The following is a 17,574-nucleotide window of genomic DNA, read 5'->3' on the forward strand; positions in this document are numbered from 1 at the left end:
ACTTCTTTTAAATTGTTTGATCCAATGCTTGGATTTCCAACTGGATTGCACTGTACTTAACCTTCAGTATGTTATTGTTTTAGTAGTTTTGTCCAATATGAATAACACCTTATACCATAACATCCTCAGTGACTGTAGAAAGGAGTTCCAAAAGAACTGAAAAGGGTTCCAGGAAAGTCAAGCTGTATGGCTTATTTGATTTTTCTGTTTAGCCTCTTAAAGTAGCCAGAGAAGGGGGAATAAAAACATTACAAAGGATATGTTGCTGGATAAAAGATATTCCATTACAAACTCTGTCAACATTAATAACTTGCATCTCTTCAACAGTGCTCCAAGCTGTCAATAAGAAACAGGAATGAACCAAGATAAAACTGATCTGTCAGAAATCAGATCGTATCAGAAAGATAATAGAATCAAATTAATTTATGGTGAGGAGATTTCACAACAGACAACGAGGCAATACTGAAAACCACAGTCCAATGTAATCCCTTTGAAGAAACATTGTACTTATTACAGCTGTGATGATTGCAAATGTTTGGTTTAAAAGGCTGTGTTGCAGTCTGGAGGAAAAAACCCAGGCTATTTATGGTCTCCAGTTTTTAAAGATGGGAGCTAAAGAAAATAAGCCTGGAGAAATATGAGCTGAAGTTTAATATTTCTGTCTTCATTTAAGAAGGGGTGGTTAGAAAATAGACGTGCCAGCCTGAGGGAAATTTGAATGTGTCAACATTTTGTTGGGCTTTTGAATTTTTTGGTCCCTGGTTAAGATAAAAAAGTCAAAATAACCAATTTCCACTGAATAAAAAGTGTTGATTAAATAGTGTCAAAATATTTAATTCTGTCATTCTCCTCACAAGGTTCAACTGCTTCAAAACAAATTATTTCATTTTGCAATGACCATTTTGACTTGGAAAAGGATGATTTTAAACTCAGTCCAGAATACTTCACTTCCGACTGGAAACTGAAACCTTGTGTTTAAAAAGGATGCTTTTTGTTTCATGGAGTAGCTCTACTTTCCTAGAATTTGACATTTTCTCTTGCTCAGGGAATGGGAAGAGGAAGAGACTGTGTGGATTAAGCAACAGTTTGTGGTAGAGGAGAGGAAAGAAAACTTCTTGTAATGCAAAATTAGGGCTATAGCTGTACTCCTACTTAAATTTCCTTAATGACTAATGCATGTGAAGCTGTGAATCTCCCATGGTTTAAGATCTGTACTCACTACTCCCTGTGATTTTGATCTTCCTTTCCCAGTCTGTGACTCTGGATAGAACACACAGCTGGGCCTGCCTTTGGAGTGGGATCAAGTTCATGTTGCCCAGTATGATCTGGAAGGTCTGTGACTCTCATTTTCCTCAATCCTGGTCTTGCCTTCACAAACCTGACCTGAGAAGGGTCCATATTATGTGGCTTGCAGGGTGAACATGGTAATGCAGTCCTCATCCTTGAACCAAAGAAAGCGAGGAACAGCCAAAGCAGGCTTGGATGTGCCTTGATTTTTGCACATCTTGCACCATCCTGTTTGGCAGAGGACAAATATCCCCTTTGCTGTATCTGAGTGGGTCTACTGAGTTCTCAAACAGCCCAATACAGACTTTGAAGCCACCCAAAGTAGAAGGGACTGGGTGCTGTTGAGAATTGTGACAAGGGCTGTTTTTGCGTCTGCATACCTGGAGGCAGGAAGGGGGTGAAAACAGACTGCAGGTTGTGGGGATGGGGTGTTGTTTTTGCTCTGACTGGCACCCTAATCCAAGAAAGCCTGAAATCATGGTTTAGGGAGCAAGAGAATGGAGGCCTGGAGCTGCCTTACCCATGCCAGTGACTGTGTGTGTGCTGCTGTGAGAAGCCCAGCTGGCTGTTTTGGAGAGGGTGCTGTGTGTAGGAGACACATTTCTCCTTCCCCTTCCTCCTCCACCCTCTTTCATCACCCCCAAAGGGACTGTGCTGCAGCTGAATTCAACTTCCTCTAGTGGCTCCAGACGTGTTTGAGGAGTCTTCTGTCCCTGTCTCTTTTCACTACCCCATCCTTTTTTTGCTGTAGGTTTTTGTCGTCGGTGTTGCTGAATGTGGGAATCTGTGGCTGCAATCAAACTGAGGGGTGGGAATACCCAGCAGAGAAATCAGGGGCAAAAAAATGTCCCCACCATCTGTCTCCCCTCTCCCTAGTCCCCTGCGTGGCTTGCAAACCAAAATAAACAACCTGAATTTAAACCGTTCTTTTAAAGGGATGAATCCCTTGGTTCCTTCTTGCCATCAGGGCTGCCCGTGCCTGCCAGACCTGTGTGTGGGCATCGTCTGCAGTGCACTTAGCACTGACTCCCTCCCAGCTTAATGACAAGTTCTCACTTTGTTTGTTGTTGTTTGTTTTGTTTTGTTTTTTCTCCTTCCAGCCAAGCTGACATTTAATTCTGCCTCAGCCGGTTAAATATAACCCCGAAACCTGTGGGTGAGAAAATGTGGCTCTCTGTCACGCTCATTTCAGAGGAGCCAATTAGCAATGGTGATCCTTGGGACTTGGCAGCCTCTTCCCGGGCACCTGGCAGCCCTGGCCCTGCCTGTCATTCTTGGGATAATGTGCTAGGAAATGGCCTTGTGGTTTACTAAGAAAAGCAAAACATACTCCCTCTTCCCCGCCTTTGCAACCCAACAACCTGTGGGCATAATTGATTTGCAAGATTTGCAGTCAGGATGTGGCTTTGTTGCAGATGAAGCTGGTGAGTAGCCTGCTCCTTGCTGGCTCTTTGCCTGGTTCTCCCTAGTCCAGCAATTTTCCACATCCAAAGGCATCCAGTTTGGAGGTGCTGATGGGACATAGCTCCCTCTTCTACCTTTCTCCTTATTTTACCACCTTAATTCCCCTTCTCTCTTTCTCTGCTGCATTGCTGGTACCATGCCTCCCATCCCTGTGACTTCATCAGGGATTGCTGCTCTCCCAGATGCAAATGTACCATACACTGCATGGAGTCAGTCCACAAGCCAGTGCTGATAATTGGGGAAAAAGGAGATGAGAGTGGAGTGATCCTTCCTGTGACAATTCCTCTACACTGGAAATTTAGCAGTATGGTCAGGAGTCAGTAATGGGCCTGGCATTGAATTTGTCTTGTCCCCTTTGGTTCTTTTATTATTTTAACTCAACTATGGAAGGCTTCTTGGTCTCCACAATGCCCTGGTAAAGGCTACTGTTGCTACTGTCCATTTTCCTGATCTCTTCAGCAGTGACCCTTTTCTTGCAATGCTGTGAGAACTGGTTAATTTTGCCCCCCCAAGTCATCCTCTGTGGTTTATCCTCTCTTTGCATGGAAAACCTCAGAAGCTCTGTCAGTGCAAATGTACCTTTCTGAGTTTGCAGGTAGCAGGGTCAAAAAAACCCAACAAAACAAACATAAAGGCAAGAAACTTGGGCTAGTTTAAGCCATTTATGGCTGATTTATGCAGATCCCTGCTGTCTCTGAGCCAGGGCTCTCTCTCTTTCCCAGAAATGCTCCTCCCTGTCTCCCTTATGCTTTTAGGACCTGCATTTACATTTGCCACGTGTTTCCTAATTCTGGCTTAATTCCTGCCCCTCTCCCCCTTCTGCCAAGCTGGGTATGGTGCAAGGTGAACCTCCAGGGTGGAGGACACCTGGGTTGTCCATTAGGTACTGGTGAATGGGGTCAGCTGGGGCTGCCATTAGCCCTCTGACCTGTGCGCAGTTAGCTCCTGGTGATCATAGAGCAGGCAACACAATGGCAATCCAGCAAACAGATGAACATATGATATTCATAAAAAAACAGGGGTGATTCCCTCTCTGCTGCAGCAGGAATCTAGGATTAACCCTGTGCTGATCTCTGGGGTTTAGTTGCTGTCTGTTATCACTTCTTATCTGGCAGTCCCGTGTGCTGCCATGTAACGTCTGTTCTTGTAACTGTTGGTACCTTACTATGGAAGGATGATATCCAAAATCCCCTGCAGGGAAGGGAGGTGGAGATGGTGCCCAAAATGTCCTGGGCACATGGTGCCCATGGGCATGTATTTGTATGAAGACAAAGTGATGGTTTGGTGAAGGCTCTCTGAACCCATCTCCAGTTATTAACTCCTGCCTGGAGAATGGCCCATCTCTGGTTTTCTGACTCAAATTGAAGCATGATAGATATCTTGTGCATGGTGCTTAGACATCACTATCACTTCTGTGTTTTCCATCTGGCTGTGGGTTATCTCCAAAACATTTGCAGCAAAATAGCTCCTCAAAACAATGTTTCCTCTTAGTGTCGGGACTTATTTTCCTTATGCTCCTTTGATTTTTATCTTCTCCGTATTTTCTGTACGTCACCCTAACAAGTTGTAGAGGCTGGACAGTGTCCATATCACATCAATACTGAATTTCATTATATACAAACATCAATCTGGCTCTGGGCTGCCTTTTTAAACTGTCATCCAACCTGGTGGTGTTCAGTTTCTGTTTAGGTCTGACCGTGGAAAAGCATCGGTTCAAAGCTTGTTCCCTATAATGTTAGATCAAAACAGTTCCTCTGTGTGTTTATAATAAAAATATATTTTCACCAGCTCTTGGGAGCATTGACATTTTCATCAAGGCAATTTTCTATGGCCCCAATCCATCACAGCACACGAGCTGTTCCATTGGTTCCAGTACGACTACTCGTTGCTTAAAGTAAATTGTTTGCTTAAAAGCTTGTTGGATCAGGGCCTATAAGCGAGAAAAGATTGCTGATTAGAAAGTACATTTGTTTCTGTTGTGGGACTTGATGGCAAATTAAGGACACTAGGAGGATTCCAAGATTAATGCCTCTATATTTTGGGAAAGAAATATTTTAATACTTTCACGTTATCGAGGCCCTATAATAAACAGAGCTTATGCAAATGGGACACTAAAGACCAAATCCTAGACATTAATGGGGTTCAGTGAGAGTAAACTGAAGGCAGAATTAATCTTTGAGAGAACTAAATGGCTATTTTCATGCTTATGAACTTAGCATACTTTCAACTCCACCTTAATGAAAGACACACTTGGTTCGCTGTTAAAAGAGGCACTTAAAAGGTATTAGAGGCATAAGTCCAGCTGTTACAAACTCCAATAAATTTGGATTAGGTCTCCACTGTTTGAGTTGTGTGTGTGGGTGCCTGACCTCAAAGAAAGTTGTTGGTTTTCTAACTTATTGATATATAGCATTACATCAGGTTAATTACGCGTTGCTGTATTTCATGTCGTCTCAGCACAAACCCATGTGCATTGTGGCATGGCATTGGAGAGCAGGGCACCAGGAGCCTCTTGGAGGGCTGGGGCATCCTGGCTGCCTGCCCACCACCCAGCCCTCCCCTGAGATGGATGCTTCACCAGGGTGGCTGCTTGGCTTTACAGTACAAAACTGGCTCCCTGCCCTCTCCTCTCTACCACACCCCATCCCATATTTTCATTCCTTGGTGTAACTTCCCATCTTTCACCTCTCTTGATAACAAAGCCTATTTTTAAATTTTTATTTTGGTGTGTAGGAGCAAAATGCCCAATGCTGTAGGGCAGAATTAAGAGCTTGCGTTGATGGTGCTTTGTGAATTTTGTCTCGCTGGCTCTGATCAGTTATTTGGTCCTTGTGCTGTTTTGCTACGAATTCCTGGCCACCCATGGAAGGGATCATGCATGGGCAGGGCACGTTCAGATTTACGGCTGCATCTGTGTAGATGGGTCTAGATAACAGCAAACCTTTTGCTCTGAGGGCCCTGCAGCCGCTACGACAAAAGAGATGGCTTGAAATTGCATTTCCATTTAAAGTAACGCCAAGCGCCGCAGCCAGCCCGGCCATGTGAGGGAAACATAAAGCTCTGCGATAGGGAGCGAATGAGGAGAGGGGGGGAAAAAAGTCTGGGTAGCAAGTAACTAAAATAGATGAAGTGGAACAGTTGGAAATCTCAACTTGAGTGACAAGGGAGAAAGAAGAGATCCAAAGTCAGCAGCAGATGACTCCGGTCTCACATCCCATCCCTCTCCCCCCTCCCTCGCCACCGTCGCTGCCGCTTTCCCAGCAAAGGCACGAAAGAAACAGAACGGCTTTTCCAGATCGGGGGCTGAGCGGCCTCACATGTTGACACAGCAATAATTTTTAATGAGAAATTTTTAGTATTTGTGTGGGAGAAGTTAGCGTTGTGTACACAGATGCCTCTCCGGCCACCACGCCGTGGTCCGGGCTCGGCCGCGTCCCCCTCCGGCACGGCCCGCGGGGTCCCAAGGCAGATTCCTTTCAGGCAAAGGGAAACATTTAGGCTTGCTCACCTTTGAACTGCATGCGATGGTGTTTACCTTGGCAAGACAAAGTGGCAGTTTTACAGATATTAAAAACAGTCCTGAGGGGAATCTGGAGGCCTTCCTATATTTTAATCACCCAATTTAGCCAGCCTGAGGAGTTGGCTGGAGGGAAAACGTGTGGCAAATCTTGTTTTGTTTTATTTCATTTTTTAAAAAGGAGATTTAACAGAAAATAGCCCAGTGCTAAAACAAGAAGGGAGAAAATAATGTGCATTTTATTTTTCATTCCCTCCCCTCTGGAAAAAAAAGAAGTGGGAATTCTCATATTAATCCATAGCACCTCCACGCTCCATATGGTTTCTTTTTCAGCATTTCCTGCTGGGCTGTGCTCTACCTCAGCTAACCCCACTCCCCTTACCCTCCCCGGGTGCGTTCCTCTTCTAATTTGATTTCTACCTGTCAGAAAAGATGGGTGCAAATGGGTTTTGCCCACATCTTGAGGCAAGACATCCCCTCCCTGCCAGAACTCCCTCTGGTGTGCCCGATTAAAAAGAAAATTGGGTTTCTGTGGGGGAAGAGATTCAAAGGAGTCATGAGTGATGTCCGAAGTTATGCTGAGGTCAGGACCTTGCTTATTGATTTTCTAACACAGCAGAACCATGTACAAAAGGAAGAGACCTCCTCTCCTCCCCCTGATCCAAGATACTCCTCCAGCTTGTAAAATAAAAAAAAAAAATAAATAAAAAAAAAGGGAAAAAAAATCTGGCTGCAAGCAGTCAGGCTTCAACCAGCCTGTCAGACAGCTCTCTGCAGGAACACAATCCATGTTGATTTTACAGAGAAGGTTGTTATCCACATTTCACCACTGATTTATTGTTTTTTAACCAGCTCCTTATGCTAGACTTTCTTTTTTTTTTTCTTTTTTTTTTTTTTTTTTTTTTTTAAAAAAGAGGTCCTTTTGCACTTTGTGAGTGAGGGGACTCACTGGTGGTGGGATAGCAGTGGAGGTGCCTTGCTCCTGCTGAGCTGGGGAGGAACAGGGTGAGTGCTGCCATCCTCCAACCCCTGCCACCAGCCACCTGTGATGCTTTCCTTAATATTTGTCAGAATTTTTAAATTCTATGTCTAACGCCCAGTAACATACTCTTTTGTCCACTCTGCCCACGGGCTGCAGTGGGGCAGCCTGGCTTCAAGATACTGAGGCCTCTTCAGTTGCTTGAAGGGGGTAAGATGGGTATGCTGGAGACAGATCTGATGAAGCCCCACAGAATTAAAATGGCCAAACGCGTCCCGTCGCCTACATCTGCAGAATTCATTAGGCGAGCTTGATTGGCCTTTGTTAAACAAAGATGGGATAAGGTTTCATACTTTTTCTGTGGGAGTCGAGCTAAAGTTTCAGGCTGATGATTTAGTCAGGTGTAAGCATGAAGTTTCCAATTTAGAGAAATAAATCTAAAGTGATTTTATTATCCTCTGTTTTACCCTGACACCCTGCTTCACCCCGGCTCCCTGTCAGAGCACGCATGACGTGTTTATACAGGCTGCACTGGAGTCGACTGGCAGGCAATATAACACGAGACACGAAATGCATCTTCTACCTAACGCAGGCTTTGGTAGCTTCTATATTTCATCATCCTCCTGCTCCTCTGCCGGCAACTCTTCCTTTCTCTGAATCCCTCGTATTCTGCCTGGCAAGAAGTCCATGCCCCGGCTCCGCGGAAGGAGTTGTCAGTGTGCCGAGACACGGAGTTTTGGATCTCCTTGTGTAGCCGCAGCTTTGTTTTGCTTCATTCCATGCATCTTCCAGGGAGATCCTTGGATCAGAATAGGCACCCTGTGGCTGGAGTAATTTTAACAAATGCATGTGCTCAAAACACCAGAAAAATATTTTTTCGGTGGAAATTGGTCAGATTTTAAATGTTTCAAATAGAAAATTTCTTGTTTGCTTATTTTCTGCACCAGGAGCAAATATTCTGTGAAGAATCTATGCTAAGGTTTTGACAATATACTCATCAAAAAAAAAATTAGGTGATTAAGTTGGCTGAAAATACCTGTTTTTCCAAATTACTTAAAGAGAAAGCAATATAAAAGTACAGATAGCAATGCTGGGGGCAAGAAAGCAAGCTGCTTTGGCCAGGTTCTCTGATCCCGTTGATTAGGAGCCTGTGCAATTTAGTTATTAGTTAGAACATAAGGACACAAAATGCGATAGGTCAAATTCATTTCTTCATCTCAGATATATCCCTGTTGACTTCAGTGAAGTTCCTTTAATGATGAATTTGTCCCGCTGGCTCAAAGATAAAAAGAGAAGTTATTTTTGTTTAATATTTCAACAAGGGGAAGAGGTTAGCGAGGGAATTCGGTTTGCACAAGTTGTGTTTTTCCACGAAGTTTAGCAAGGGCAGCCACCACCTAGCCAACTCTGTTGTATATTTGTCTTCTTGAGGGCTGAGCACTTTCTCTATAGACTCTCCCAAACCCTTGCAAGGCAGTTTTTGCTAGATGATACCCACAAAGGACAATCGCAGCCATGGTTTTTTTGTGTTCCTGTGAGCAGCAGTGGGACCTGCTCTCCTTCAGGTGCCTGCTGATCTGATTTCATTTGTGGGAAGGCTTTCAGAGGTAGAGCCGTGTCTGTCTGTTGTCCCTGGCACTGCAGCAGCTGAGTGCCACCACCTGGTGCTCTCAGCAACGTGCCTAACCCTGGTCACATAGTGGTTGTTCTTTTTCTGGGTGAGTCACTTGTTGCTGGGCTTTGTTTGCCTTAACACACAGTTTTGACCGGTGTGATGTCCTTGACTTTCCCATACTTTCCTCTCGTGCATTGGCAAGGCTGAGTTCAGGCTTTTTTCCACCTCCATCAGGCCCATTTGGCTGAGGGCACAGCAGTGAGAAAGGCCAGGATCCCACAAAACCTAGGAATGCCTTTGGAGACCTTGTGAGGCAAAAGCCAGCTCCATCCAAGCTGTTTTCTCCTGTATCTAGACTGCATGGAAAACCAGAATTCCACATTCCCAGTTCAAGTCAGATCAGGACTCAGCATGTGTGGCAGTCAGAGGACAAACAGCGGGTGCACTTGGTGATCTGGGAATCCCTCTTATACACTCCCTGGAGCAGAAAACTGGTGCTCTGGTGTTTGGCTATTGTGATGTGTCTGCATGGCTGTTCAGCAGCATGGATTGAGTTTATGGATGTTGGACAGCTATGCACGGAGAGTTGTTTCACTGCCTCATTCTTGCTCCAGAGAGAATGGCCTTTTGCCCATGCAAGAAGTCAAAAGGTTCACTGGTCACTCTCCATCCTGGAGTTCCAGGCACCTGGCAGGTTTCTCTAAGCCTTGGCTAACAGTGGCCTTTCTGCTGTGAGCAGTATTGCTTTTAAACCTGAGAGAAAAATGTTTTGATGAAAGGGAAGGAAACCTTTCCCATGCTCTTCTCATCCTTGTATCCATGAGTGCTTTCCAAAGTAATTCAAAACTATTGCAACCTGACAAATGGAGACACACGAGCAGCACAGCCTGTGGTTTGGCAAACTTCTCTATCTAGGGTAACTCTTAGGGAGACTCCAGCTTTCTCAAAGGAAAAAGAGGCTTTAAATGGTAACTTTTCTGGAAAAGAACTGCCATTTTTTTTAGATGCTAAACTGACTATGGTTAGTGACACAGCAGTATTGCTTTGTTTCCCTCTTGGTCCGCTGTCCACTGTGTTGGCTATCATGATGTACTGTCCATGGCTATCTGTGAGAATGCCCTCGGTGGTGGGGAAACTGGGAGAAAGCTTCTTCATATGAGAACAACCCTAGGTCTTGGCTGTGTTTGCATTCACCTCTGATGAATGTTGCTGTTCATTCCTAGGTTCCCATAGCATATGGAAACCTGAATGTAGGATGAAGGTCTTTGGGCATGGGGTTGGGATGTGCCCAGATACTGTTTCTTGATACAAGGGTTGGCAACCACTCCTGGATCTCCTAGTTGTGTGAGCCCCCATGGCTGTCTTTGCCCAGGACAAAGACTTTCAGTACAGAAAGGGGGAGAGAGAGCAAGAAAGCCTAGAAAAAACAGATGTGAGGGGTTGAATGAAAAGTTGAATGAAGGCTAAAACCTTCATGTAGCCACATGGCTGTGAAGGGAGAGGGCAGAGATAGCAGCTGGCATCATGTTCACGTGGTGCTACCCTACACTGACCCAGCATCATTGCCCTTAGCATCTCCTGCTGTCCTGCTTCCTCCTGGCTTACCCAGGAGCCCTCATGCCAGCATGTCCCTGCTGCCACTCAAGTGGATGAGCTTCAGCCCGGGAGACCACACGTGAACTTCTTGTGAGGCACAGATGTTAGAGAGTCAAAGCCTGGCCACCCTTGGTCTAGGAAGGACTTGAGTTTCCAGTGCCCCGGAGAAGCAGGAAGTGCAGGAGACATGGATATCATGAGAAAAGAATCGATAGTCCCCCCTCAGCCTGACCAAATATTGGTTTTGCCATTCGGTTCGTATCGTTTTTCACCGCCTCGCCAGCCCTCGGGGTGGGGGCTCCCGCTCACAGCCCCATGGAGGGTGTTTGGGGAAGGGAGAGAGGCAGAGGAACCAGACCTCTCACCAGGCAGGGTGAGGACAAGGATCAGTCACCTTCTAAACTGACCCTGGCTGGGGAGCTGGCAGTGGTGGGGAAGGGGGGATTTTGTCATGCGCTTCTCCACAAAATCTCTAGCACTGTCCCGTTAGCTAATGCTTACGTTGGAAGAGATTTACTGTCTTGCATTCCCTGTCAAGTGCCCCCACTGTGCTATGACTCTACTCTGTTTAAGGTTTGATATAAAATCCAGGGAATGCAAAGGATCTTCCTGGCTTTCATCAGCTTTGGAGTAGACTCTTAATTTTTAAATCCAATCATTAATAAATGCAGCAATTGGCAACCACAATTCAGCCTTCCCCAGCAATTCCTGCTACCACAACTTTTCAGAAGTGCTGCTATCCAAACACTCACAAATTATGATTTTTAAGTCAAAATTGTATCTCCTACTGCTGGAGGTAAAACTATTAATATATAAATAAAGGCTAATTCTGTCCTGGTTGTTTTTCTTCATGAGGTCACTAGTCCCTGAGGAATTATAAGCAAAACAGCAGAGTGCCTCATAAGAAATAGAAAAAATCATCTCTCATGGTACGAAAAAGAAAGATGCTTGGAATGTTTTTAAAGGATGTTCTTTAGCTTTCTTTGGTTGTAGTTCCTACCATATATATCATGCTTTTCTGGGATTGAAAATTATGGTCTTCTGTTTCTGTTGCTAAAAGCTAGACTTGCTGGGAATTATGTAGCCAGTTAATTTTCTTTTTTTTTTTTTTTAATGTGTAGCTGATTTATATATTGATATAATGATGCAAAACCACTTTGAATCCCCATTAAAACAATAATTTTCAACAATTCTGTGGTCTCAAAGAAATATGGACTTGTCATCTTCACAAATCTTTGGCTTAATTGTAAGTTATGTTACCTGGTGGGAAAATTCTCTTTAAAACAGGAAAAATGGTGTATGGATTTTTTTCAGACAGCTTTGGGCAGTGTTTCTCAACCTGTGTAAACCAAAGACTAACCAGCCTTAAAAAAACACCACTACACCAATAAGGATCAGCGTCGTGTGTGTGATGTGAGCCACCTGTTGAAATGAAAAATTAGGCTAATCTTCAAAGCCCATCTGTACTTTGCATATCTGGATGCTTTGGTCTTTTCTTACCAATCCTGCACATTAAGACAAGATGCTTCGCTCGGGGTGTGGTGCAGTGCTGGAACAGGTACCCAGGAAGGTTTTGGGGTCCCCACTCCTGAAGGCTTTCAAGGCTCAGCTAATGGTCAACCTGCTCTGGTGTTGGCAGGAATCCTGCTACAAGGGAGAGGTGGGGCCAGACTACCTCCAGATGCACTTTCTAGGAAACATATCCATGCTTCTGTAGTTCTTTTGCATCTTTGCATCTGCTGTGTCTTCCTCAAAGAGAATGGGGAGACTGAGTTGTCCTTGGTCACTGTTTCTTTCTGGCCTTGGATAAGAAAGCACCTGCAGTAGTTGGTGCTGTGTTTCATGGGACCACAGATGAAAATTCCTGACCCCGGATTGACATTCTGATGTCATGACGCTTTTGCTTGTAGACTGGCAGAATAAGCAGTGAGGAAGTCCTAACTCACACTGTCCTTGACTGGCACAGTGCTTGTGACCAGGCATGGGGACAGCCAAACTGTACCAGATCCCATGATCAGCCTGTCTTTGCCTGCCTGGGCTTTTAGCCCAACGTAGATAGAGCCCATGTTTCAGGATAATCCTCAATGTCATAAATATACCTGTGCAGATGGGACCCAAAGGGAATATTAGAACAAAGGAGGGGGAAAAAAAAAAACCCAAGCTAAAATGTACCCATTAGGCAATCAGAATCTTTGTGCAGCCTTCATTAGTACCAGCAGGGTTATAGTTACTTTTAATCATTCAACTAACTGTACTGGTGAAAACTTTCAACTTTCAGCCATTTAAATTGGAAAGGTCTTTAAAATATTTATTATTACTGTAAATCACACCACTTAAGGTCAAAGCAGAAGCATTTGTTGGATTTGTGCAGGATCCTGAGTTGTTTTCTTACCTGGAGGTTGAGTCCTGGTGGAAAGGTCTGTGTTTCTAATTTTGCTGTGCTATTTGTTCCTATGAGATGATGGGAACACCATTACGCTGTGCTATTTTCTGTTTCTTAATTGGTTGTTCATACACAGGTCTGGCTGGAGCTGAAAATCTCAGGGAAAAAGCCATTAACACCTGCACGTTTGACCTGCAGTTTATAAATCAGAACATATGTTTTCATATTTCTAACCCTGAAAACACAGAAAAATGTGTTAGTGGATATTTGCAGCACACTCCGATGCACGTTGTCTTCCCAGTGTCAGCAGGCCAAAGTGTCAAAAGGTATAAATCATTGCAATTACATGGATTTTGCCTGAGGTCCAGCCTTGATTGATGTCTCTCCTAAATAAGATATTACTGGGGATGTGGAACCTGCACACCTCTTAACCTGCTGTATTAAGGTTGCAAAATGTTGTTCTTGCTCTCTTTGTGTATGTGTGTGTAGTGCATTTAACAGTCTTGGTGGATTTCTCCATGTTATTTGAGTGATGACTGGCATCTTAGATGATCTATTTAGCTTGCTATTGTGGAAAACACTTCAGTACATTCTTGCATCCTGTTATAATCCCTTTTGAAACTGGCAAGATTGACTTTTGCACTTGCAGTTCATCCCAATTTAGCTAAATAGGATCATTTACAAATCCTGCACAAGCGTGGTGGGAGAAATGCTCTCCTCTTTTAACCCCAAAGCAGAACAACCTAAACATTGCTCTGAGCTGCCAAACTCATCCTGTCCTTCCCTCTTGTGATGAGCACACTTTCTGCAAGTACACTACCTGCTCCACTTTTATAGTGCCTTGGAGTTGCTCCTGATATCATAAGAAATCCAAATCTCCTCACGGATTTTCAGTCTTTTTAACACTGGTGTTTTGCTTTGTGAGGTGGCCCAAGGAAAAGGTGCTTGTAGGGTTGGATGGACTGAAAAAAGTCAGGGTAGCTACTGCTGCAACCTGGATGAGGGCTGGAGAAGTGGGATGACTTCTTCAAGGTGATGTCTTGAGGTCACAGCAACTTCCAGAGAAGAAAGATTGGGCCTAATCACATCCCTGAGCTGCAAACTTTGATCTGAAAGAAAATAACAATTTACATTATATCCAGATTTGCTTGTGTATTTAGGCTGTACATTAAAAAAAAAAATCCCCTATTAACGGATCAGTGGATCATAGTTGAAAAAAGCGTATTTGAAAGAAAAAGAAGTAAACAATCAGCTTGGGAATGTGACACCTCTAAAAAGTTTCTACCCCTGTTGTCCTGCCATTTTAGACAACAAAGATGTACCTTTCCTTTGGGAGCAAGGATATAAACAGAAGAAAAAAGAAGAAACTTTAGACTGTGTTTGTGGTTTTTTGTTGTTGTTGGGGTTTTTTTGTTGTGTTGTTGTTTTTTTTTTTCCCTACAGAAATGATGCTTACTTTTAATGGTTACCTTACCCTTTAAGACCAAAAGTTCTAACTTGAGTCAATGTACTTAGCTAAAAATCCCTGTAGAGACTCAGGTTTCTTGCTCGAGCTGCCTGGAGTGGTGAGTTCAGGCCTTTGCAGTGATTGTCAGCGAGAACATTAATGGAGTATTAGAAAAATGAAGTCCTCGACCCCTCCTCCCTTCTGGCTGGTTGTTTCTACATGGTGGGAAGGAAAACATTTTCCCCGTCAGCCATTTACTGTGCAACAGGGGGAAACTGTCAGTTTGCTATGAGCAAACCCCTGCAAGATAAGTCAAAATGATTTACCCTGTAAATAAAGTGGGCTGTTTTCTTTACTTGGAAGAATTGCCCATGTGGCGAGACTTCCTATGGGAGGGGATGTGGTTGGCCCTTCGCATTTATCCACTGTGTTTGTCTTTTTTGAAAAAGCAACATTGGAAAGATTAACAAGTCTGTCACTGAAGGAACTGATATATCAAAGCTGTGGAGACAAAGCAGGCCATTCATTCCTTACGTTTCTGAAATCTCACTTCCAGTGCAAACCAGGTCTTCCCATTTAGATGCAGATGAAAGGAGGGATTTCCCTCTTCCTCCTTCCCCCGCAAAGTCTTGGGTATTTTTATATGTTTATATGAGTGTGCACATATATATAAAAATGTGTGTATATGTGTGTACATATGCACATGCTCGCTCCATGCTCTGCAGCTGGAGCCCTCCCAGGCTGGTGAGTTATTTGCCACTGAGGGAGGAGCCATGGGGATGCAAGGAGGTGGGAGCAACCTGAATGTAGTACTAGATATGAGGAATCACTATTCCCACAGAAATTTAGGATGAGTCTCTCAGTGTTTCTGTTTTGTCTTCTCATTGTAAAAGCTGGAGGAAGTTTTGGTGTGATATTTTGTTTTGTTTTGTTTTTTAGTCTAATTATGGGGAGGGGCATAAGATAGGGACATTGTTGTAGAAGTGGACTGGATGTCTTGAGATCTCTTCCAGCTGTGTGACTGTGACTTAGTGCTTACTAAGGTTTTTCTCCATGTAGAAAATCCTATACGGAAATACCCACATGTAAAGCATGTCTGACAGGTACCAGCTATGCAGGATTTATGGTGCAAGGAACATATGCACACAGATCATATTGATTAGGGTTTATGTACTGGAGAGGAAACAAACTCAGTTATCTCCTCAGGCTGAAAGATATTCTGAAATTTCTGATGTAGTGTTGGATCCACATCATCATTTCTAGGGAGGAAAAGGGAGTATATAAGGGACAACCTGGAGATGTGACGGTCCCAGCTTGCAATCACGGCTTGGCAGATAGAGATGCTTTCTAGTCACATGTTTCACTTTATCTAGATATTTTCATTTGTTTACTTTAGCCGGTCACCTGTGTGTATGTGCTTTTCCATCTAAGGCAAAGAAACACATACTGTGTTTTTGCTCCCAATGCCAGAAATAGTGTTGTAAACCCCGACGTGCATAAACAGCTGGTGTCCAGAGAAGGATCCCAGCCTTGAAAAAAAACCCAACCCAACCCTGTTTAAAACTGCCATTTGTGGACATGCCATATGCTTCTGAGCATATTCAGCAGAGGCAAGAAGATGAGTGCAACATGCCCTTAAGGGTGTCACTTCAGTCGCGCCCTGACTCGGAGGAAAAGGCCCTCTGCTGAGAGGTGCTGCCTCCCCAGATGTGCTCGACTCCACCTGGAGGGCAAAACTCTGCTTTCCTGGGACTGCTTTTCCCGTTGGCCTGCAGAGCTTCAGCCACCTGCCCCTACACCCTTGCTTAAGCCTCAGGCAGGGCAATGCACATCCCAGGCTGTGGAGGTCTTTCCTTGATGGTTGTTTGGAGAACGTGACCCAAACAGGCATGTTTTGTGTGTGGTTCTACACAGGTTGTGACCCTTCTCTGCACCAGTGGGGCAGGAATGTCCTCCCTGCTGGGAAAGCTGTGTGGGTACTGTTGTAGTGGCCAAGACCATGTCTCCTCATCTGGTGGTGTGCTGGCAAAGGACTGAAAGGCATCCCTGGGTGTGAACATCAGGCTTGTTACAGCAGTGGAACCTACTGCTCTGCCTGGTGTGTGCTGGTGATAGAGGATGGGAGCAGCAAGCCCTGCCAGGGTCCAGCTTTCCCTTCCTTCCCCAAATTATTTACCAGAGGAGAAGAGTCCTTCTCCTAGTGCTGCTACATAAAGGTTTTAAGGAATTGCATGTCTGTTGTTATTCCCCTTCTTTGTATGTTTCTATCCAAAGAACCCTTGGAAAAGAAGGGGGTGAAGAGGAAGAGAGAAGTGTATAACTTATCCAGGTGGCAAGAAAGCTCTGTGCATACACTGAAGAGGCAGCACGAGGGGTAGGGACGTGGTTAAGTACCTTTCCTTGGATGAAGAGGATTGAAAATTTAAATCTTGCTTTGTAAGGAGCAGGTTCTGTGTTTCTCGCATCCCAGGGGAATTATGGCCTCAAGGAACTCTTTTTTTTTTTTTTCCTTTCTACCTTTAATCTTGTAAAGATTTTGGGTCCAGCCTGCTACAGAGCACAAAAATATTCAACGTTGTGTCAACGCTGGACCTTTATTTATTGCACTACAGTCAGTGCAAACTTCAGTGACAAGCTTTTATATGACCTTGGGCTATATTCTTACCTGAATAAACGGAAAGTGTTTCTCTTCTGAACACCTGGGTTCTATTTTGTATAAAATATGTACATTCTGGAGAAAACAGTAAATATGGCCGTGAACTCCTGAGATTGAGTTTCTTCATTAAACATCCCCCACTTGCCCAAGGTGAGGAAAAAAAAAAAAGAAAGAAACCACCAGAAAATGCTGAAGCTTCCCTGTACAAATGACAATAAAATATGATTGCTAGGCACAATTCCATCAAGATTTACAACAATTGCTTTTGAGCTGTTAAGTACGCTGTGCTTTAGTCAAGGATCTTGTGCTTTTGTACACAAGCCTCATGTTTGGTGACATTGAACCTTCGCATGCAGATACCGATTATTCAAAAAGGGGGGGAAGAAGGAAAACATGGGAAAGCTACTTTACATTTATACTGCAGATTGTTCCCTTTAATCTGCAATCAGAACAAAGATTCACTCAGTTTTTATTACAGTCTTCTTGGAGGTTGTTAGCTACAGTGTGAACCCCTCTGGGGTTAAAGTGTAGAAAAATTGGGAGACGCTTGTGGTTTTGTCAGAGAAGTGGAAGATTCCAGTGAGAGAAAGGTTGGTACCTCTGTTGGAGAGTAACAGGAGACAGTGATAA

Source organism: Pipra filicauda, unplaced genomic scaffold (assembly GCF_003945595.2).
Source record: "Pipra filicauda isolate LSUMZ 115617 unplaced genomic scaffold, ASM394559v2 scaffold36_size6622888_pilon, whole genome shotgun sequence".
Taxonomy (NCBI): Eukaryota; Metazoa; Chordata; class Aves; order Passeriformes; family Pipridae; genus Pipra; species Pipra filicauda.